The 24,389-nt window shown below is 39.8% G+C and overlaps 1 non-coding gene across 1 annotated transcript; it reads left to right on the top strand.

Moving 5' to 3' along the window:
- The first annotated feature begins 22,984 nt into the window (after window positions 1–22,984).
- On the top strand, window positions 22,985–23,056 carry TRNAC-GCA (transfer RNA cysteine (anticodon GCA)). Its single transcript has one exon. It is a non-coding gene; the product is annotated as a tRNA-Cys (tRNA).
- Window positions 23,057–24,389: the final 1,333 nt, after the last annotated feature.

Genomic DNA, 24,389 nt, shown 5'->3' with positions numbered 1-24,389 from the left:
CAAGATCAAGCATCACTAGGATTCACATCCAGATCTGTCTGACACCTGAACCCCTGCTCTGTACCACCATGTTGCCTAACTTCATGGGGGCGTGCAGCATGTTATGAATAGAAATGCGCTTTCACAATCATCTCCCTCCATCTCTACTATAATTTTGTTAGATAAATTGAGAAGGTATGATTATTCCCTTAGTGCAGAAGAGGAAATTGAGGCATAGAAAGGCTAAGTGACTTGTCCAAGGTCCTGTAGTGATAGGTGGTCAGATCAAGGGCCCAAGTCATATCTTCTCCAAGTTCAGTTTCTTCCCACCCCATGCCGCTCTTTGAGGTCTGCTGTTTTACAGCCCCTGCTTCTCTAGCCTGAATGTGTGGTCAGGGTTTGTGGTGAATGTGAAATTGAGTCAGAACCCAGTTAATTATGGAGAGTACATCATAATGCCCTTAGGATGAAAAATTATCATTATTGTTGTTTTAAACACAAGACTCACCTAAAACTTTCCATGAACAAAATTAGTTGGAAATATAATTGTTTCACTGACCTCTTTAACTCTCCTCATTATAAATAACAGGAAAACGATATGTAATAAAACTGACAAAACTGTAAGTTGCCTAAACAAAACCAGTTTTAAAAAAGTGAAGTTTTTACTTTATGATTGCTTAAGGAGCCTGAGGATATGAAAATGGCAGAGGTGGAAGAAACAAGGGCTGGGAGTTAAAAGGGGGTGTTTGGTGGGAAAGAAAAAACAATGAATTGCAGTACTTTGAGTTAAGAGCCACTGAAATGAAGCAGTATAAATTGCTCATTAAAAAAAAATTGTGAATTAAACTTTTGAGATTTAAAAAAAAACAAAAATTCTGACAGATTATAGCCTGATCAAGGTGCTCATCTTGCCCTTAATTTTATCAAATTATTAAAATTATGCATAGATGACATTAAGATGTCTGAGATTTTATTCAAAATAATCCAGTGGGCAGGATAAGTAAACGTGATTGGCCACTTGTTGAAAACTGCTGACACTGGCTGATGGGTACATGGGAGTTCATTATATTCTCTCTAGTTTTATTTGTTTGAAAATTTCTACAGTACAAAGTTTTTTTGTTTTTTTCTCAAAGAAACTTTATTTCTTGTAGCCATCTAGTGCCATCTATCGGTTGTCTATGGGAACTGGCCTTTAGGAGAGGGAAACCTGCTGAATCGCTAAGTGTGGTGCACAGTAACTAAGAAGTGAGACTCTTGGCTACTCAATTACTTCGAAGGACCAAACTATGGGCAGTTGACGGGCTTGCTTCTACTTTTGGAGTCACAGAGTTGGGTATAGGTATGAAATATGAACTTTTCGGCCGGGTGCGGTGGCTCACGCCTGTAATCCCAGCACTTTGGGCAGCCGAGGGGGGGGGGGGGGGGGATCATGAGGTCAGGAGTTCGAGACCAGCCTGCCCAACACGGTGAAACCCCGTCTCTACTAAAATACAAAAATTAGCCGGGCGTGGTGGTGTGCACCTGTAATCCCAGCTACTCAGGAGGCTGAGGCAGGAGAATCACTTGAACCTGGGAGACGGAGGTTGCAGTGAGCTGAGATCGCGCCACTGTACTCCAGCCTGGGCGACAGAGCAAGACTTTGTTTCCAAAAAAAAGAAAAAAAAATAACTTTTCATGTCTTAGTCATATAGAAACAATAGCATATATAAGCTTTTTTTTTTTTTGAGAGACCTTAGAAAATCATCAATTTGGAGGATCACAAAAATTCTATGATAACTTCTGAAAGTAGAAAATAATATTTTAATGAAATCATTTCTGCACTAATGTGTTTCTTAGGTTACTCAGAATCTGTACCAATGATAGATTTTAGAGTTCAGAGCCTCATGGGTTGAACTTTTGTTGTCTAATGGTCCCTTGTTGATTTGACCCTCTTCTGCCCAAACAGCCAACTTGCAGATTAAGCACCATTTTAGCCAGGAAAGGGATGGAAAGATAACCACTGAGTGTCTATTTTCTCCTGCTTTTTAATATTTTCTCATTTAATCCTCACAAACCCTCTGTAACATTGGTATTGATATTAGAGTGCTGGGGCTGCCATAACAAAGTACCACAGACTGGGTGGCTTCGGCAACAGAAATTTATTTCCTCACAGTTCTGGAGGCTGGAAGTTCAAGATCAAGCTATCAGTGGGACTGGTTTCTTCTGAAGTCATTTCTCCATGGCTTGTAAATGGCCATTTTCCCCCATCTGTCTTCACATGATCTTCCCTGTATGTGTTTTTGTGTTCTAATCTCTTTTTCTTATAAGGACACCAGTCCTATTAGATTAGGGCCCACCTCAATGATCTCATTTCATCTTAATTACCTCTGTAAAGGCCACATTCAGAGGTACTGAGGGTTAGGGCCTTAATACAAGAATTTTGGGGTGACACAATTCAGCCCATAACAGTGTTATAATTGTTACCTTTCTTTTTTTCCTGCCAGTGATAGAGGGAAGACTTGGAGAATTTCAGTATCCACCCCCCCAAATCTCATAATGTGGAAGTGGCATGGTCTGGATTTGAATCTGGATTACTCTCACACTCTTTTCTCTCCCACACTGCATGCTGCTGTCCTGTTTACCCCTTTCTGCATGCTAGAAGACACTTCTTGTCTCTGACTTCCTCTTGATGGAGCTGAACAGCACCCCTCAGCTCTCTGCTGCTTTGAGAACAAAGGTTTTTGTTGTTGCTTTTATTTTAGTAGTAAATTAAGTTTTTAAACCTAAACATTTAAATTCAGTTATATTTATTTAGGTAGTAACTGAAGGTTTGTACTGCTCATTTTTCCAGGGAAATAACCCAAATACTAAAGTAGTAGACATTTTTGTCCTGATTTCCTTGTCTGTTGTCTGGGTTGTCCTTCTTGGCTGGCTCTTCAGGAGCCCTGAGCCTTGTTCTCTTCTATTTTTATCCTGTAGATAAGCTGTTCCTCAGTTTCCCCCTCCCTTCATTTGCTCCATCTGTCCATCGCCCCATCTTCCCCTGATCTCTTCCTTTAGGAAGATGTCTACAGCCAATTCCTTACTGCGTTTAGAAGGCTTACTTTGAGCAGATCAGCAGTGGCAAATCAGTAGGTGATTCAAAAGACTCTCAAGCTGTAATTTACATCTTAGGAAAAGCCTGAATAGGTAGCTCTCATTTTTCACAAAATTTTTTCTTACCTGTTGATAATAATATTAACAATGAATCTGCCTGTTCAAGATGGTTGACAGAGCATACCTGTTCAGTTCTCCTCCCTTCCCAAATTCTGTGAGAATGAATGAAGAAATATAAACATTGAACATAATAACTTATATTTCTACTTTCACGTACACTCATTTGATATTCACAACAAATCTGAAAGTCAGGCAGTAATGGCTACATTTTAGCTAAGGAAGGGAAAGCGCAGACAGAGACTAGCTTGCCCAAAGCAAACAGCCAATCAGTGGAGGAGCTGGCAGCGCAACCCAAATGTCCAGAATTGCCTCATTCAGAGCTCTAGTTTGTCAAGGTTATTTTATTGTGCGAGTCCAACCATCCAACCAGGCAGCCTCAGTTTCTAATTGCCTTAGAATTGCTCATATGGTGAAACAACTTTATATCTAACTTAAAATTCAAAGGTCTGTTTTTATTTGCATTAGATCTCAATCTACAGCATAGGCTGTATCTGATTTTACCATCCATCCCTCCTGTAACACAGGCGCTCTCCAGAGTATCAGAATTTTCAGTGGTGTCTGGGTGATGCCCAAGATTCATTGAGCTGGCCATCTTAGGCAGCTCTCTATCGCATTTAGTATTATGACAGTATCTATGTTTTGGTTTGGTGGATAAAATAATAATGTATTTCATGTAACCTTATTGGTGTCTACATGAAAGCAATGCCAAGTGTCCAGTTTCTAAAAGTGATGAGCAGAAACAGATGAAGCAGGTGTCTATGGAGACTTTGTCTTGTCCTTGATTTCAAAAAGGTTTGAGAACCATGGTTTCAGATCATCCTAAATAAAGTGCAATATTCCAGAGCAGTTGTGTAAAGAGGAAATGCACCCAATCCACGGCTTTACTGACATCATTAGGCAAACGATTATTGACCGAAAGCTGTTTAGGAGAAAACTGAGCATAAATCCTTATACTGGCCAAGGCAAACAACTTTTAGCTGTACATGGCAGATCGGTATGAGTGAATTCTACAAATCAAACCAAATCACGCCAAACAAACAAAACACTAGTACCTAAATCTGAGAATTTGAGAGCTGTCAGATAAGGTGGTAACCTACAAGATACATTTAATAACAAACAGATTTGAATATACTGACATTTAAAAATAATTTTTCTTGTTTGCTTTATGCTTTTCAAGAAAATTTCTTATTTGATTGCATTTATTGTAGAATTTGGGAATAAACTACTTGTTATTTTACTATATGGACATATTCACTGCTACTTTTTGGTTACATTCTCTACCATCCTCTGTATCTTGTTCACTGATTGTGTATAGACAGTACATATTTGCACACGTACCATGTGTACCACATATGCAGATACACTATGTAGTTAGTGGCTACCACACATACATACACACATACACATCAGGATTATATTGCACATGCTATATTGTAAGCTTTTCTCCCTTAAATATATAATGAATTCATTTGCATGGGAATAAATAGACTTATACATTAAAAAGTGCCTTATGTTCTAGGCCAATTTGTAAGCACACAGGCTGTAGAAAATGAGGCCCATATTACTACTGAATTTCCACCCAGCCAGCAATATCCATTGCTTCTCTACATTGGATTTAATTTTTTATAGTTTATCATTTCCAGATTGGTGTTCAGGGTTTAGGTAGCTGGTTGATAGAGAAGTATAGGCATTCCTTGTTTAGGCATGGGATGAATTCTTGGAACTGGGAGACCAACCAAATGAGCAAAATGAGCAAGAGGTAGTGTTAGCAGAACATAACCTCTCTGAAGGTGCTTTTCTGTAGTTGATCTTGTAACTACCTTGAATTCCTTTTTTTTTTTTTGAGATGGAGTCTTGCTCTGTTGCCCAGGCAACCTCTGTCTCCCTGGTTCAAGCAATTCTCCTACCTCAGCCTGCTGAGTAGCTGGGATTGCAGGCATGTGCCACCACGCCCAGCTAATTTTTTTTTGTATTTTTAGTAGAGACGGGGGTTCACCATCTTGGCCAGGCTGGTCTCGAACTCCTGACCTTGTGATCTGCCCGCCTCAGCCTCCCAAAGTGCTGGGATTACAGGCATGAGCCACCATGCCTGGCCCTTGAATTCTTTTAAAATCTCCTAAAGTTAGGAGATGCCTCAGGCCAAAGTTTTTAGGCTATGATTCCCTCAATTTTGGTCATTCTTCCCAAGTTGCAGTGGTAATGCCCTGACTACTTTTGACAGGCACCCTGTTTTCCCTGCCGTTTCTCTGAAGGCATCTTGAACTGTTTTAAAATTTGTGTTTTAATACTCAGTGTGATAATCTTCCTCGCCACTTTTGAGTCACTTTCAGCGTAATTACTTGCAAACATTTTGTTATCCATCAGGAGTCAAAAACTTTCACTGGAACATGGCACAAGGGCAGGAAGAGACAAAGTGACCAAAGATAGTGGTATAACAAGGGTGGTATTGGAGGGAGCAGTCCCCTGTGGGTGCAGGCAATGAGTGGGCGCATTGTCTGTAAAGAGCTTAAAAACAGTAATAAGACAAAAAATTGGTCTGCTTTGTTATTACTGAGCACCAGCAATTCTTAATGATGTCAGTGATAGAATTCTTCTCTGTACTTCAGCTGACTGTTCCCATCTGCTGCTGCTCTGGGAATACCACTGCCGAGCAAACACTAGATTTCCAGGCTCTGTCCACAGTGAAGGAAGCACAGTTGAGTTCATTAGTACTTTCTGGATGAGAGCATTAAATATCATAGCCACATGTGGCTGTTTACAGTGATATCAACGAAAATAATATTATAAATTCACTTCCTCAGACACATTTTAAGAGTTTATTAGCTCTATGTAAGTAATAGCTACCATACTAGACAGTGTAGACATAGAATATTACCATCATTAATGAGAACTCTAGGAGACAGTGTTGCTTTAGACTCTACCAGCAGTCTGGTCATAAGAAAAACATATATTAAATTCACTGCTCAGATGTACTGTATATAGTAAACATTATTGTATGTATTCCATATATACAGTCATAACATTTACGAGAATAAATAGTGGCATAACAAGTCAGCATTTTATGGGGCAGCATTAAATGATACAGCATCTTTGCCCATAAAAGTTTGAGAGTAGTTTAGCCCAATGTTAATATTAAATGCCCACTTTGTGACCAGATACTAGGCTAAATATTGGAGATAGCAGAGTAATTAATCGAATGCCTGCTTAGGAGTAGTTTAGATCTAGTAGGGGAAACAAAGAGGTAAACAAATATTACATTACAGTGAGATAGTTATAATAATTGAAACGTGTTTATAGTATGTGATCAGTACAAAGGAAGGGTTAATAAGCCATCTCTACCTTGAGGGTGGATGTTGGTATTTCAAGTATGTGTGGGAAAGGGCAATATGGCAATGTAATTGGAGAAATGAAGACCTAGGATGGTTTACTCACAAGGATCAATTTAGCTCAGGCTACTGTAAAAAGGAATAAACAAGGTGGTTTCCAGGCTTAAGGAAAAGGGGTGAGCTGTACTGCAAGCACTGATGTTGTTAACCTGGAGGATGAGTTAGGTTGTCAGGATGAGAAATGTCAGCTGAGTTAATGTCATAGAATCACAGTGTCATAGAATCATAGAAATCATTGTACGAAGATTGAATTATGAATAATAAGTATGAAATGAATTGCAGATAATGGCATGCTAAGACAGGGAAGTGGGGAAGAAGTAATAAAGGGCAAAGTACAGCAGGAAAAAACAAAGAAACACTGTTTGACCCAATGTTGAGTCCCATCTAGAGTAACATTTGTGCTTTTTGCCATAATTAAACCAGCAGAGTAACGAGCTCCAGAGTCGGGGTAGTTTTGTCAAACCCCGGCCTTCTAGGGACATTGGTGCCTTTAAAACACTTGTAGGGTAAATATAAACGGTACTTATTGTAGTGAAGAATTACCTAAGGAGCTTGTTAGAAGAGATTTTCTGGGCAAGTCCCCACTCCACTCGAGTATGTTTGGGATGAGGCCAATAATTTGCATTTTTAATAACCATCCCAAGCATTTCTTATGAAAGTGGCCCCACTGACCACAGTTGGAGAAATACTAGTTTATTAGAACAATGAAATGGGAAAGAAAGAAGTCAGGACATACGAAGACTTCCTGGTCACTTCCCTTTCAAAAGAAGAGAAGGAAAATGCAAAGTGAATATTAGTTTTGATTTCCAGAGAAATTTTCATCTAAAGCAAATGGTAAATGGGTTCCAGACATTGGCTATTACATGTGGAAATGAGCTGACCCCATTAAGAATAGTAAGAGAGAAATAATTGCTTGCACTTTAAGATTTATTTAATTTGCAACATAGGTTTATTAACAATAATTTGTTTATTTCTATAAATTGGGGACAAGGCTAGGGTTTGTCTAGCCACAGCTCTGGGTGAAATTCTAAGCAGACACTTAGTGAAAATCAGGTCTTTGTTGTAGCCAGCATGCTGCCTCTCCATTAGTTCTCGAAGATCCTTTTTAAGTTCCTCTCAGGAATGTTTTTCACTCGAGATAAAGGGGAAGCTAAATATCTTCCTAGGTCACCATTATTGATCTGCCCTAAACTTTCTTTCTTGCCAAAATGAAGGGCTCTGCATCAAGGGATCTTCATGGAAGAAAAGCTCCTCTCAGCAAGCAGGGCACAAGATGGCTGATGTGGCTGATGTTCTCTATCCTTGGAGATAAAAGAGAGCAGAAACGGTAACTGGGCTTCTTGGAATAGAAGAGAGACAAAGTCTAGGAGAATGTGGTAAGGTGTTTTGAATCTTTGGGGCTTCCTTATGTTTGATCTGGGCATTCTTTAAAACTCTAATTTAGTGATAAAGTCCTTAAATGGAAAGTGTTTGGTCCTTATTGGATGGACGGCATAGGCAAGGGGGGCCTGGGGAAAGCAAAGTCTTGGAGAGAGCTCTAAAAGGAAATCCATAAAAGAGGGAGGAGAACAACGTCCCTCCCAGAAGCCTGCTGGAAAGGAAAGCTGATAGAAGGTGCCTAGAGATAAGGTATTGAGTCAGAAAAGGTTAAACAGAAGAATGCCTTTTGTAAATGCTGAAAATCTCATGGCGGCTCATTGTTACTGCCCTGATATAGAGTTTCATCTTCTTCATTTGCCTGGGACCAATATGTCTGAGCTCTCTCCTCCAGGACAGGAAAGTAACTGTCTAGTGATTCTGGGGACCCGAAAACATTGCTACCAAGTGGGCCTGCTAACTACCACTGAGCTGGCTAGGTAAAAAACTTTCTGGGTGATGGTAGCCTTGAGGTTTGGCTACGGTCACCCTCCCGTGACCCAGCATAGGATTGGCTGGAGGCTGAGGTAGATGGATAGACTGGGGAAATTCAGGGCTGATGAGGAGGAAGCACAATGGATGAAGGGTGGAGGGGGAAGAGGTGACCAGGAAGTGGGAAGAGTCTAGCTTGAGATACCTTTCTCAATAGATCACCTTTGAGTCACTTCTTTCTCCAGCCTGCAGTGTTGCAAATAAGCCATCTGACTCATGATGTGAAAACCTGCATCCTTCACCTGCATGATCAACAGCAATAACAGAGGCCACTGGCCCACAGGATCACTGCTGAAGCAGTTTATCTTCTCTGAGTTTTTAGTTTGAGGAAACTGTAACTATAGAACACAGCAAAAAGTCTTAAGAAGGGCTATTTATATCCCCATGGAAACACTCTCATAATCTAAAACAGTGGTTTTCAAAGCGTGTTTCCTGGACCGGCAGTATTAGCATCACCTGGGAAACTGTTAGAATTGCAAATTCTCAGGCCCCACCCCTGGCCTACTGCATCAGACTGTCTGGATCTTAGCTGAGCGCATTAGCCATCTGAAGAAAACATTTTCTCAAAAGTTCTGTAATCCTTATGCCCCTTAGCTCTAACTAGGTTACTGTTTTGGAATTTTTAGGAATTTTAGGAAAATGTTTTGAGTATGCCTCCCGCCTCTCACTTGGAGCACACAAAAGAATACCTAGTGAAGGAAAAAACTCAATACTTCTATCTCTTCGCCCATGGCATGAGCTCTGATTAATATGTATGTTTCTTTTCTTTTCTTTTCTTTTCTTTTTTGAGATGGAGTCTTGCTCTGTTGCCCAGGCTGGAGTGCAGTGGTGCTATCTTGGCTCACTGTAACCTTCGCCTCCCGAGTTCAAGCAATTCTGCTTCAGCCTCCTGAGTAGCTAAGATTACAGGCATGTGCCACCACACCTGGCTAATTTGTGTAATTTTTTAGTAGAGATGGGGTTTGACCATGTCGGCCAGGCTGGTCCTCAAACTCCTGACCTCGTGATCTGCCCACCTTGCCCTCCCAAAGTGCTGGGATTACAAGCGGGAGCCACCGCGCCCAGCCCCTAATTTTTTTTTTTATTAGCATGGAAAATCCATAGCAAAATTTAAAGCTGCAGGTGCCATGTTAAGACCAAGGTCTTGCAAAATGTGTATCCTTACAAGATGTGCAGGTATCTTGGAAAGAGAAAGAGAAAACAAGGCGCACAGGCACAGGCTCCAGAGAGGCGGCGACCCCTGCTGCTCAGCCTTGTGCTTTCCCAGCTGCTTCCATTACTCACCCTTAATGATGGTGGTTCTTGCAGTGGCTGTCCCGGCAGGCCTGCCTCTGACTTCCTGGTGCACCATCATCTGCTGCTGCCTTCAGCAGGTGCCATATTTTATTCCTCCCCCTCCATTTCTTACTTGAGTTGAATTCAGGTGAGGTTGCTAGATTTACCAAATAAAAATACCGGAAGCCCAGTTAAATTTGAATTTCAGATAAACATTGAGGAATTTTTATAGCATAAGTATGTTCCATGCAATACTAGGACATAGTTATACTAAAAATAATTTGTTATTTATCGGAAATTCAAATGTAAGTAGGTGTTTTGTGTTTTATCTGGTAAGCTTATTTAAGGAAAAGGAATTACTATTTCCAGTTGCCTGACTCAGGAGGGGGCATTTTCTTTTAGAAAGGAACACATTTTGCCGTATAAATAAGGACAGGCTTATCTGCATACACCTGTGCTATCTATTAAGCTAGTCACTAGCCACCTATCGAGGACCTAAAATGGGACTAGTCTGAAATGTGTAAATACTGAGTTTTGAAGAATTTGTGTGAAAGAGACTATAAGATGTTTCAATTTTTTTTTTAACAAATAGGTTATATGCTGAAATGATTTTGGAGGTACTGGGTTAAAAAGTATTATCAACTCTCTTTTCCGGCTGGAACCAGGGAGGGTGTCGAAGAGAAGAAGAAGGTTCCTGCTATGCCAGGATCCCTTAAGAAAAAGTGAAGGAATTTCGCAGAGCTGATGATCAAGCACCTGAGAAATAAGTTTGCCCAAAAGATGCTTCAAAAGGCAAGGAGGAAGCTTATCTATGAAAAAGCAAAGCACTATCACAAGGAATATAGGCAGATGTACAGAACTGAAGTTCAAATGGCGAGGATGGCAAGAAAAGCTGGCAACTTCTGTGTACCTGCAGAACCCAAATTGGCGTTTGTCATCAGGATCAGAGGTTATCAACTGGGTGAGCCCAAAGGTCTGAAAGGTGTTGCAACTTCTTTGCCTTCGTCAAATCTTCAATAGAAACTTTGTGAAGCTCAGCAGGGAATCAATAACATGCTGAGGTTTGTAGAACCATATATTGCATGGGCATACCCAAATCAGAAGCCAGTAAATAAACTAATCTACAAACGTGGCTATAGCAAAATCAATAAGAAGCGACTTGCTCCGACAGATAATACTTTGATTGCTCTATCTCTTGGTTAATATGGCATCATCTACATAGAGGATCTGATTCATGAGATCTATACTGTTGGAAAAAATAACTTCCTGTGGCCCTTCAAATTATCCTCTCAACAAGTTGGAATGAAGAAAAAGACCAACAATTTTGTAGAAGGTGGAGTTGCTGACAACAGGGAAGACCAGATCAATAGACTTATTAGAAGAATAAACGTGCCTACTACGATTATTTTTTCTAATCTGGCCCATTAATAAACAGTACCTGCTCTCAAATTGAAAAAAACACAAAACCAAAAAGTATTATTAAGATTAATGTAGTCTGTTTCTTTTTCCTCTTTGACTGTGGCTACTAGGACATTTAAGATGGCATAGGTAGCTTGCATTCACAGTCCACATTCCATGGCCACTGGACAGTGCTGGCCTGGAGCCGGAGCCAAGTCAGGGAGACATAATGACCATCAGGCCAGGAGCAAAGTGCCAACCTCTCCAGAAAGTGTGAGATTCTCCTCATTATAAGCTTGTGGCTTAAATGGCTGGGGGTGTACAGATTCCTTGAATGTAGTTTTTATTCACATAGTTTTCATTTTCTGTCCTGACAAAAACTTGGTGATGTTTGAATGATTATAGAACAAATGGGATTGTGGTTTATGTTTCCTATTACGCATATTTGGCAGTTGAATTATGACATTAGATTGGGACATGGTGAGAGGGGGCAGGATACGGGGTAGGAGGAGGGGAGCAAGTTACAAAAGGCCCTAGTTCCAGGAAGCTGGGCTGAGTTGTTCTGTTTAACTTCTTCTTCCTTTTAGTCCTATGGTTTTATGATTGCAAATAGGCAGTGGCAGGGCAGCTCTGACTATATTTGCTAGAAGCAGATGTCCACATTAATTTAGATGTTTAGGGATTGAAAATCATAGAGGGTGGCACTAGGAAATATAGAAAATGCCAATGAAAATTTTTGTCAGGCAAATTAAATCTTCGCAAGTCCCCTGACTTCTGAAAACTATTTACAGAACTGGATTCTGAAAGTGGGACATCTTTTTATAACATAAAATATCTGGGGATTTCAAGGTTTAGATCTGGGACTTTTAAGTCCTGGGTTTGATCTGCCAACCCCTCTCTCTTCCCTCCCTCCAGTACTTAACCTTTTCCCTCTGAAGTTCCTGGAAAGCAAAGAAACTTTCATGAAAGCAAAGGAAACAAAAATTTAAGACCTTTTAGAGGCCAAGAGCTTGGTCAATGGTAAAATAACCCGATCTTTACCAAGCTCCATTTAAAATGTTTATTCTAACCATGTCAAATTGAAGAATCGGTTCTCAGCTGTAGGATCCACCATCTGTTGATTTCCATTTTTTCTTCCTGATCTCACCACCCACTGCCTGGGATGCCACACTGCCCTTCACAGATGCTTTGCCACCTGATTCTAAGATGTGACATCCAAGATCTCAAGCCAGAAAAAGAGTTGCTGCCACATCTTGTATGAACTAGCAATCAAGTGGCTATTTCATCCAGCCCATTAACCCTCCACCCACCCCCTTGGTCTTTCACTTGGCATTACTTTCAGTATCTTGAGGTTTATTGTAGCAACATGTAACACATGGCCTTTCAGTGAGAAGAGTGTTGATGGCATTGCCTGGCAGAAGGAAGTAGAGAGCAGAGGCTTAGGGGCTGTGTGCCAAATGGCATTTTGGGAGAAGGAGAACATCTCACTTCTTTGAAGGCTTGAGATTTCAGGTCCAAAGGAGACTGAGTGTGTAGGAGGAGTGGTAGCTACTGACCAGGAAGTTGTTGCTTGCTGCACTCCCCTCCTGATAGGGAATCCTGGATTGCCTGGAGAGGGGTCTGAGGCAATTGTATCTGGTTTGGGGTTCTACCAAGTGAAGCTGGAGATTTGTAAAAGCTTGTCATCCATTGATCATTGGTTCTTGTACTATATCAGTGTGGAGATGGAGATGTAGTGCAATTTGCTAGATTTAGGTGCCAAAACAAAAAAATCAGAAGTCTCAGGCTCATCTCAACAGATTATAATGCTAAGTGTCAAGTATTAGACTACGACTTCATTCTCCTTATTTACTGCCTAATTATAGTCATGTTATGCACCATTGTGTTTGTACTATTTTGAGATTCAGCTATAAGGCAGTGCAGTTCATCAGAGCAAATCAAAGCAGGTGAGAGGAAGGACAGGGTTTGGGTGTAGCCTAGTGTGTTTGATGGTGGTGAGGGATAGTCAGCAAGACAGAAAAGGAACAGGACGCAAGGGCACTGCAATCTCTCATCCTGGTTGAGGCATGAGATGGTAGAATGCCCCAACAGGTACAGCAATGATGGGAAATACAGGCAGATAGTTTCAGCTAGGGCTGGGAATGATCTAAAGACTTGTTCACTCACATGTCTTGTTGGACCTTAGTTGGGGCTGTTGGCCTGAATACCTACATAGAGACTGGTGATAGTGGGACATCAGCCTCAGGTGTTCAGCTTTTCCATGTGGCAGCTTGGACCTCATAGCATGGTGGCTGGGATCCAAGAGCGAGGATCCCAGGAGAAGGAGGTAGAAGCTGCACGTCCTTTTCAGACCTAGCCTCAAAAGTCACACAGCATTACTTTTGTCATAGCCTGTTGGTGTAGAAGTCCTGAGCCGCTGGCCTGAATTAAATGGAGGAAATATTCAATGAGAAAAACATTAAAGAAATTGGGGTCATATGTTAAAACACAATCTGTCTTATGACCACAATTGTTTACTTTCCTCCCACATGCAAAGTATATTCACTTCCCCAAAGACTCTAGAAAAATCTTATTCCATTATTAAATCAGGCTCAGACTCAAGGTCCACATGCAATTGAGGCTCCTGCAGCGTGGTTCCTCAAGTCCGTCTTCTTGAGTACCATCCTTCTCAGTCTGAAAACCTGTAAATTAAAGAGACCGATGATCTGTCCTACGGTGGTGGAACAGGAATAGGATAACTGCAGTAGATACTCCCATTCAGAAAGCGAGAAAATAGGAGGCACACAGTAGCCACTAGTGCACAGCAATTCTGAAATCCCCAAGGCACATGTGGCTAATTCCTTTATTAGGGCTTAGTTTGCTATTATACTATCTGAGAATGATCTCCCATGGCTCTAGTCTCTGCCCTGTAGGCTCTGAGTTACTCTTCCTTGTCCTTGAGAAATGGACTCAGGTAATTCTAGGAGATTTGAGAAGAGAGGAAGCTAGTACCTGGCTCACTTGTTCATAGGGAGCAGAGCTCTGGACCTTGGGTTTGGTTCTGGAGCAGGGATCTGGCAGTCCCTGGGCATAGAGACTGGTAATAATGAAACATATGGACCTGGTTCCTCTAGTGGGGAGTAGACAGACATTAATGTCTCAGGCCCCTTACACAAAATGAGGGACTGGCTTAGGTATTCTTTAGCTCAGGTAGGGTAGAGGACCCAGATAAATAAGGGAGTTTCCCTGTAAGGAAAATATTAAAGCTATTTCAGTCCATGGGAGCTTGGTCAAATTGACAAAAGATAGGCACAGGTTTTTTTTTTCTCAAGCCAAATTCACTTCCTATAAGTAAATCAGGGCCCTTTGAGAGCTGAATTGCTTTCAGCAACATTAATATAATACATTAACTTGCTGTTCCTAGGTGATATAATCAAGGAGTTTTAAATTGAGGTAGTTTTCCTTCAGAGCTGCTAGAATATTTTAATTATTTCCTTATGGTATGTATTCCACTTACTTCCAAATGGGATTGAGACAGTATACATCTAAAAAGATTATCAAAACAAAATAAAGGACCAAAACTATATAAATAAGTGTGCTAAGACTTAGAATTAATTTAGTAACAATGATTGAATATTAAATGTGCTCTAAGCTTCATTCCAGAACATATTTTCATACAGCTGTGTCTATGTTTGGTATGTCTTTGAACATGCATAAGAGTCTAAGTATTTGCTTCTGGAAATACTTACTTCCAACTTCTTTAAAGGTAAAGCAACTCATTTATTTAGAATGGAATGTTTGAAGTTGGAGGAGTCTTGAGAGATCATCAACTCCAGCTTCTTCTCTCTGCAGCTGAAGGCTGGAGGATCCAGAAAGATTCAAGGGCTTGCCCAAAGGTCAGACTGATTGATCAGAGTTGACGTTGTATTAAACTACTCTAATGTAAAACCTATGCAACAATCTTATATGTATGTTATTAAATACTTCAATGCTTTTAAGAAAAAAGATATATAAAACTTATCTGAGATTAACAGCAAGCAAATATTAATAATATCCCCAGTACTTTCAATATATAAAAATGACTAAAATCAGACAGATCTCAAGATTATCTTGGCTGTGATTCTCCAATCTGGATGCATATCAGACTCCCCTATGAAGGAGCAATTCTTTTTTTTTTTTTTTTTTTTTTTTTAAAAGTGGTATTTTACTCTTGTCACCCGAGCGGGGGGGAATGGGTGTACTATCGGCTCACTGCAACCTCCGCCTCCCGGGTTCAAGCAATTCTCTTGCCTTAGCCTCCCAAGTAGCTGGGACTACAGGCATGCGCCATCACGCCCAGCTAATTTTGTATTTTTACTAGAGATTGGGTTTCTCCATGTTGGCCAGGCTGGTCTTGAACTCCCGACCTCAGGTGATCCACCCACTTCGGCCTCCCAAAGCGCTGGTATTACAGGTGTGAGCCACCGCGCCCAGCCCATAAAGGAGCAATTCTTAGAGCTGACGTTTTCAGAGTCACTGCTAATTAATAATTTAATGAGAAAGGAAAAAAACTATATATTTGTAATAGAAAATTATGATTTGATACACACAGATCTGATTTTAGATATGAAGTGGCTCTAAACACACATGAACCAGCAGGCTCATGGCTGGACAGTGGTGAATACAGGGGGACAGAAAGAGTAGAATAGAGACAGGGTTAAGGGTGAAATTGTGAGGAGAGACCCCTGAGGGAAGCCAGAAGTTGTCCTCCTGGTCCCTGCACACAGTGAGGCTCCAGAGAAGGTGAGAAGTCAAGTCTGGATGCCACTACTCTCCTCTTCAGCCATTTAATGAAGTGAAAGCCATTACAAGTAAGATTTGGTCAAATCAAAGAATTTCAGTCTTGTATGTTATTTTTTGACTTACTTCCAAGGAATTATAATTCAATCAGAGAAGAAGAACCATATAAGTGATATAAAAGATTTATTATAGGGATGAGATCTGACACAATTGTGGGAACTTGGTGAGAGTATAGGTAAGTCTGTTGCTCCTGTGTCTAGTGCTGGGCTTGAAGTCAGCAAGGCCAGAAGTCTGGAAAGGAAGATCAATATGAAATGGGGGAGAGAAAGGATGAATTGGAACCCACATCAGTCTCTCAATGCTTCCAAACCTCCAACTCCAACAATGTTGGGATTTGCAGAATGGTTGGCTCATTTCACCCTAAAGCTGCTCACAAACTTGGCCCAGGATTCGGAGAAGCTAAAGAGGAGATCTAGTAGGAAGTGGAGGAACTATGGGCCTGCAGCTGCCCTAATGGACAAAGTGAGCCACAAGATCAGTGACTATGGGCAGACTGCAACAGCACCTGCTTCTACACCTCCATCTCATTGTAAACATGCTGCTGCCTCACTTCCACTTTCACATCTGCACATTTTCTTGTGGGCAACTCTGATAGACAACCATGCAGAGAAGGGAATTCTGGGAGATGTATTTCCAGCTTAGCTAAGTTGATTTCATACAAGCCACTACATCCATGAATTTAATTATTCTCCTTATTCTCCAAATAATCTTATATTCAGTGCACTAGCCAAAGGGTTGGTAAGCTTGCTTTTTTTTTTTTTTAATTCTTAGGAAAGTTTAGAGAGGGAGAGTATATCAGAAAAAAAAAAAGACATTTCATTAAACAAATTAGCAGAAGCGTTCATGGAGGGACACACTGATCTCACTGATATGGTAGTCACACAGTAACTTTTAAGGAACAAACTTTTCTCATAAAACAAGGCACATCTCTACCTGAAATTGTAACCACTGGACTAGAACAAAGTAATCTGAGCAGCTTGAATGCACCTTGTAAAGGGTTTTTGTTTCATTTAGAAAATAACTTGAACCCTGGGAAAATCTGGGTCAACTTGAGAGAGAGAAAGAAAGAAGAAGGGGAAGAGAGAAGAGAGAGAGAATTAGTTTGAGAGTGAATTTTAGAGTAAAACATAACACATTTTATGACCTCCAGGCTATAATAGAGCAGACAGTCTCCCCTGAAAGCTTTTGAGAGGTAAACTGCAAAGCATTGACTAAATATATCATTTGGCCAATTTTTCTATGACAATTTAGTTTGGTGCCCTTTGACTGGGACATTCTTTTTCTTTTTTTTCCTTAAAAAAAAATAAAATAAAACTAACATGTACCTCTCACCTGGCTGAAGGCGTAACAAAAACTTGAAAGACTTCCCTAGACCACAGTGCCAACGGAGTGGGAAATCTGGGCACAAGGCCTAAATCCAGATGCTACTTCTCCAAGACCAGAAAATAGACTAATATTATTAGCTGCATTTTGTTTTGGTGTTAAGTGAATAATGAAAAGGGCTAAAGGACACCATGACTATCAGGGAAATAAAGAATGCCAGGTGGTGGGATGCCCTGTTGCGGGCAGAGAGAGGCGTTTGAGTTTGCGATTGAGTTGAAGGAAGAGTTTTTCTTGGTCTGTGGATCAGGCACCATCTGTTCAGTAAGTTAGAGGTTGCAGAGTAGCTTATCCTCAAGTGAGATAACATGTGCCTGTGCTTGCTATTTCCACAATAGGCATGCAGTTACTTTCTTGAGATGGTTTACTTCATTACACAAATTCTTTCTAATATTAGACCATAGTTTTTTTTTTTTTTTAATGTGGTAAAACATTATATAGCATTAAATTCACCATATTAGGCATTGTAAGTGTATAGTTCAATAGCATTAAGTACATTCACATCATTGTGCAACACAGTTCTAGAAGCTTTTATCTTGCAAAACTGAAACTCTATACCAACTAAACACTAATTTTTGCCTCCCCAACCACCTAGCCCTTTGGCAACCACATTTCTACTTTCTGTTTCTATGGTTTTTACTGCTTAAGATACTTCATATGGTTAGACTCCTACAATATTTATCCTTCTGCAACTGGCTTATTTCACTTGGCATAACTCGAGGTTCATCCATGATGAGGCATGGGACAGAATTTCCTTATTTTTAAAGGCTGAGTAATATTCCACATTTTCTTTATTCATTAATCTGTTGATGAACGTTTGGGTGACTTTCACCTCTTGGCTCTGTGAATAATGCTGCAATGAACATAGATCTGCAACTGTCTTTTGAGATCCTGCTTTGAATTCTTTTGGATAATACCTAGAAGTAGAATTGTTGGATCATATGGTAATTTTATTTCTAAGTTTTTAAGAAACCTCCATGTTATCTTCCGTAATAATTACACATTCTCACCAACAGTACACAAGAGTTTCAATTTCTCCACATCCTCAACAACCCTTGTTATTTTGTTCTTTTGATAGTGGTTATCATAACAGGTGTGAGGCAATGTCTCATTGTGGTTTTGATTTGCATTTACTTATAATTAGGGATGTTGAGCATCTTTTCATAGGACATAGGCGTTTATAAGAACAAATATTTTGTGCAAACTAATATGGGGAAAAATTAAGATAGTAAAGTTGAGGGTGAATCTTGTGGCCGTGGTAAGAACATATTTTCTTTTTAATGTAGGATTGTATTTGAAACCTCTCACACAGTTTAATCATTTTGTTCTGCCATTATTTGGCCATCCTTGTACTTTCTGACTTGGTCCTCCATGAGAAAGTCGTGTTTGAATTTGTGAGCCATTAATTGTCAGGATTGGAAAAAATTTAGTAGATCTTCTAATTGCAACATCTGCATTTTACAGTTGAGTAAACTTTGGATTAAAAAGTGAAAAATATTCAATTGAGGAGCAATATCTTGATATAAGGGGAAAACCCTTCTGATTACTGAAAATTTTATTTTTTTCCTGGCTTCATTGAGGTAAAATTGGCTAATAAAATTGTATATATTTAAGATATACAATGTTATAATTTTATATACATATACATTGTGCAATGATTATTACAATCAAGTTAGTTAACACTTCCATTATCTTACATAGTTACCATTTTTAAAAATTGTGAGAACCTTTAAGATTTACTTTCTAGGCAAATTTCAAGTATATAATACAGCATTTATTATTACCTATAGACACAATGCTGTACATTAGATCCAAAGAACTTATGCTATAATGGAAAGTTTTTAACCATTTGACCAATATCACCCTATTTCTCCCACCACTAAGCACCCAGCAACCACCATCCTACTCCACATCTATAAGTTCAACTGTTTTTTAGATTCCTCACATAAGTGAGATAATATAGTATTTCACTTTCTCCGTCCAACTTTTTCACTTAGCATGATGCACTCAAGTTGCATCCATGTTATCACAAATGGCAAGATTTCCTTCTTTTTAATAGCTGAATAATATTCCATTGTGTTTATGTGTGTGTATATAAATATGTGTATATATAAGTATATACATATATGTATATATAAGTATATGTGTGTATATGTATGTATATAAGTATATATGTATATGTATATATATTATACACACACACACACACACACATACTTTCTTTATCCATTCATCTGTTGCTGAACACTTAGGTTGTTTCCATATCTTTGCTATTGTGAATAATACTTCAATAAACATGAGGGTGCAGATATCTCTTTGAGATACTGATTTCATTTCCTGTGGATATGAAACCTGAGGTTTTCTTCATGTCCTCGCTAACACTTGTTATTTCTTGTCTTTTTGCTAATAGTCACCCTAACAGGTGTGAAGTGATATTTCATTTGATTTGCATTTCTATGATTATTGATGATGTTGAGAACTTTTTTTATGTAATTGATGACTGTTTGTATGCCGTCTTTGAGAAAATGTCTATTTATGTCCTTTGCCCACTTTTTAATTGAACTATTTGTTTTTTTTTCTATTGAATTGTAGGAGTTCTTACATATTTTGGATATTAACCCCTTGTCAGAAACGTGGTTTGGAAATATTTTATCCCATTCTGTAAGTTGCCTTTTCATTTTTTAATTGTCTCTTTTGCTGTGCAGAAGCTTTGAAAAACTTAAATTCTAGTTTCCATTATTAAATAGTTTTATGGAATCTAGAAATATTAGGAGGTTTCAGTTTCTAAAACTCTGTGGTTGAACATATTTTGAATAATTGCCACAATTTTTCTGAGATCTCTGCAAGATGTTTTGTTTTGTAATTCCCTCCTTTTTTGTGGCTCTGATGAAAATCTTTGAGTGCTAGGCTTTGGAATCAGACCAGATTGTTTGACTTATGTACCTTATAATGAAAACAAACATTAACTTTTACTTTTGCTTATGTTTTGAGAGCACTGAGAGCAAATTCATAGATGTGGCCTCACGATGGCAGAGGGTTAGGAATATAAGAGCAGATCAGTTCGGCTCCTGTCTTGCGGCAGGTGCTGTTCTGGGCCTCATGGGGTTTATACCATCTCAACAAATATGGACAGGATCCTCAAAACTAGTGCAGACCTGACTATTCTTCCCAAGTATTCTGTGTGTATTAGTCAGGGTTCTCTAGAGAAAAAGAACCAAATACGTATGTGTGTGCGCATACACACACACAAATATATATATATACACACATACATATATACACACATGTATATGTATATAGGTATATGCTTGCACACACTCATACACATGTATACATATAGAAAGACATTTATTACGAGGAATTAGCTCATATGATTATAGTGGCTGAGAAAGCCCAAGATCTCTAGTTAGCAAGCTGGAGACCCAGGATTGCTGATGGTATAGTTTCAGGCTGAAAGTCAGCAGGTTGGAGACTCAAGAAGAGCTGATGTTTCATTTTGAGTCCAGTGGCTGGAAAAGACTGATGCCCCAGCTCAAAGCAGTCAGACCAGAGGAGTCCCTTCTCACTCAGCATTTTTGCTGTATTTGGATCTCAACTTGATTGGAGGAAACCCACCTACATTAGGGAGGGCAATCTGCATCACTAGTCTGCTCATTCAAATGTTAATCTCATCCAGAAACACCTTCACAGACACCCAGAATAACGTTTAACCAAATATCTGAACACCCTGTGGCCCAGTCAGGTTAAAATATTAAATTAATAAGTAACTATGGTTACCGCTGAGGGTTTCCAGGATGACTTTGGGGACATATGGACAAGTTGGCTAGCTGTGTGACCTTGGGCAAGTTATTTAACTTCGCTGTGCCTCAGTTTTCTCATTTGTAAGGTAAAGATGATAATATTTCCTCCCTCATTGGATTGTCTTGAGGATTAAATGAATTAGTATTAGTAAAGTGTTGAGAAGCATGCATGGCAAGTTGTAAATGGAACATGTTAAATATGATTTTAACGTACTTTAATAGTTTTATCTATTTATTTTGATGTACAGTAAAAAGAAATACAACTAGCATGATTTCAAGGATATTTTTGGTCAGGATGAGGCTAAGTAAAAAAGCAGTAAGTTGACTGCAAGACACATATTAAGTAAATACTACTATAGGAGGTATATGGAAATGATAGAAACTGTGACAATGGAAAAAGTAAGTGATAATGTTTAGAAAATACCCAATTTTCTGAGGAATTTCCTGGAACCGAAAGCTTTCCTGAGATGTAGAACATTTAGTACTAAAACTGGGTAAGTCCCCAGTAAACGAGGATGGTTGGTCAACCTGTACACAACTACAGCCTGATATTTATCCCACAAGCATTTTTTGAACACTTGTATTGTTTCAGGCAGTGGGAGCTTCCAAAGGACCCCCACCTCTAATGGGCTCTAAGTAGAGTGGATCCCAGTCCATATCCTGCCACTGACATGCTTGTGATTTTAAGTAAGGCTCTTTGGCTTCTCTTAATCTGTGTTTCTTAGTGTACAAGAAGAAGTGGATGAAATAATGATCTCTAAAACCCTTCCAGCACTGGAGTTCTTTGATATGAAGCACCCAGTACGTCTGCTACTGTTAAAATCTCAACTCCCTGATGGCCAGCATGAGGAAAGAACAATGAGCAAAACATGCATTGTGATTCTTTTCTTAGCATTCAGTTCCAGCCTAAGGCAGGGGAGCCTCTTCTATGCTCCCAACCAACCAAAACTCTGACACAAAATGATCATCCCAAATGTAGGATCCCTTGAAAATGCCTGAATAATGTAAGTGGCCTAGGAAATTGGCAGAAGAAAGACTCAAACATGTAAGATTTACATAAGAAGCACCTGCACAATTTATTAGGGTGAGAGGAGATATTTATGAGGTCAGGAAATACAGGTTGCTGTAATTGTGGTTGTGTTTACAAGTTGAAAATGAATCTTTGGTGGTAGGACCAGGATAAATTATTTACTTGGTTGATTAAGAGACTCTCATCTAGAGTCTTGTTTCTCTTCATCAAATAACCTTTCAAAGTTGACAATGTTCCACATTTCAGGCAAGTTATGTTACACAAGAGTGTAACTCACTGACCATCTGTTTTTGTGTGACTAAAATCATCTTACAGTTGTGGCTTGGAAAAGCTATCTCACACAAATTGTTATTTATACATATTTTTTTCCAGAGTCAATTTAATGCAACAAATATCTGGAGTGCCAGTTATGAGCTCAATTCTGTGAAGTCATGAAGAGGAATAAGAATCTCAGTTGCTAGGAGCCTTGGCTAAGAGAAACTCGACAGGAATCCAGTCATCCACATTATAGTGCTGTTGCCATTTGTGGAGAATCTGATTATTTTTACTTGGAACTGAGGTTTGCCTTCTGTGAGATATGGTGGATAGGAATAAGGCTCTGGGTTCTGGCCAGTCTAAGAAGAGTTTCTTGGCTCCTGAGAACTACTCAGGAGTCCTGTCTTTTTTCATAATAAACCTCTTCTAAAGCTTGTAATGCCCAGACTTCCTTCAGACAACATTCTAATTATAGCTCCCCTGAGTCACTGGAGGTTTTTAGAATCAGAATGTTGAGAGACAGAGAGAGAGATAGACTATAAAAGCAAGCTTACCAGTGTGGGGGTATAGCTCAGGGGTAGAGCATTTGACTGCAGATCAAGAGGTCCCTGGTTCAAATCCAGGTGCCCCCTGTGCATTTGTGTTTTTGTTTCAGAAGAACATGGATTGACTTTGACTTCTTATCTTCTATGGCTCATGGCTGATTGAATAATAACTAATGTCCCTTGCTTGCATTCTTAGTACATGCCAGTCTAGGCCCTTTACATTGGTTCTCCTCTATTTCTGACCACAGTTTTACAAGATAGATGCTTGTTTGTATTTCTGTTTTACATGAGGAGGCTGAGAGTTGGAGATACTTAGTAATTCACTCAAGGTCAAAAAGCTATAAAGGGCAGATTCAGGATTTGAACCCAGAGCACACACTCTCCCTGACTTAAGTATACTACACATACTGCTCTCCTAATGTTAAAATCTTTGTGACAAAATCCTACTAGGCAATGTTCCCACAGTCCTGTAATTACCCATAGAGTTTCAGAACCTGCTGGCTACAAGGAAAATCAAGGACTTAGTGACTGTGCCCACTTTGCATTGCCCTGGGGAAAGCGAAGGAATAGAGTTTTATCCACAGAACATTTTAGGGGAGGTGAACAAGAACTGGTCTGAAGTTTAAGGAACTGCACTTTTTCCTCTTTAAATCTTAAGGATTTCTATTACCTTCCATCCCCTGTTCATTTCCTACAGCCAAGTACCCCCACATTGGGTAACTTCACTCAGGACCCAGGCATGGAGCCAGAAGTCAGGTGTAACTCCCACCCACAATACAGGCAATGCTCTGTTTTTAGATCAGTCTGAACAACATACACTGGGCACCTACTGTGTACCAGAACCATGCAAAGTGTAAACCCAGAGGTGAATAAGACATTAGCTCCTCCCCTCATTCAGGATGTAGGCATATAGAATAAGAAAATAGAGTGTATGAGCTGTACCTCGCTGTGATAGGTGCAGTAACACAGAAGAGGCAGTGATTACATCTGTCCAGAGGAGGGGAGGTGAAAGTAAGCATCTGGAGGAGCTGACAGATGGAGGGTGGAATGGAGGTGGAGTTTTGGAGAAGGGTGGTTGTAATTCCAGGCAGAGGAAACAGCGCAGCAGAGCTGGAGCCAGGTAGATACAGATGGAGGCAGCTGGAGCACAAAATGTGACATGGGGAGTGTCAAAAGATAACACTGAAGCAGAGGAGACAGGTAAAAATCAGAAGAGAAGAACTGCATGCTGTGCTAAGAGACTTGAAGTTTATTGTGAAGGCGTTTAAAGGGCAGTGATCTAGATGGACTTACTTTTCCAACAGGCTGCTCTGGAAGCAGTACAGAGTGGATGTGGGGGTGGAGGCCGGGAGGATATTTAGGAGGTGGTGGCACTGACAGTGTGGGGGTGGAGATGGATTTGAGCAATGTCAAAGATAAA

This window comes from Rhinopithecus bieti, unplaced genomic scaffold (assembly GCF_001698545.2).
Source record: "Rhinopithecus bieti isolate Rb0 unplaced genomic scaffold, ASM169854v2 scaffold_2453, whole genome shotgun sequence".
In the NCBI taxonomy this organism is placed as follows: domain Eukaryota; kingdom Metazoa; phylum Chordata; class Mammalia; order Primates; family Cercopithecidae; genus Rhinopithecus; species Rhinopithecus bieti.
This window is presented reverse-complemented; position numbering and strand designations above follow the sequence as displayed.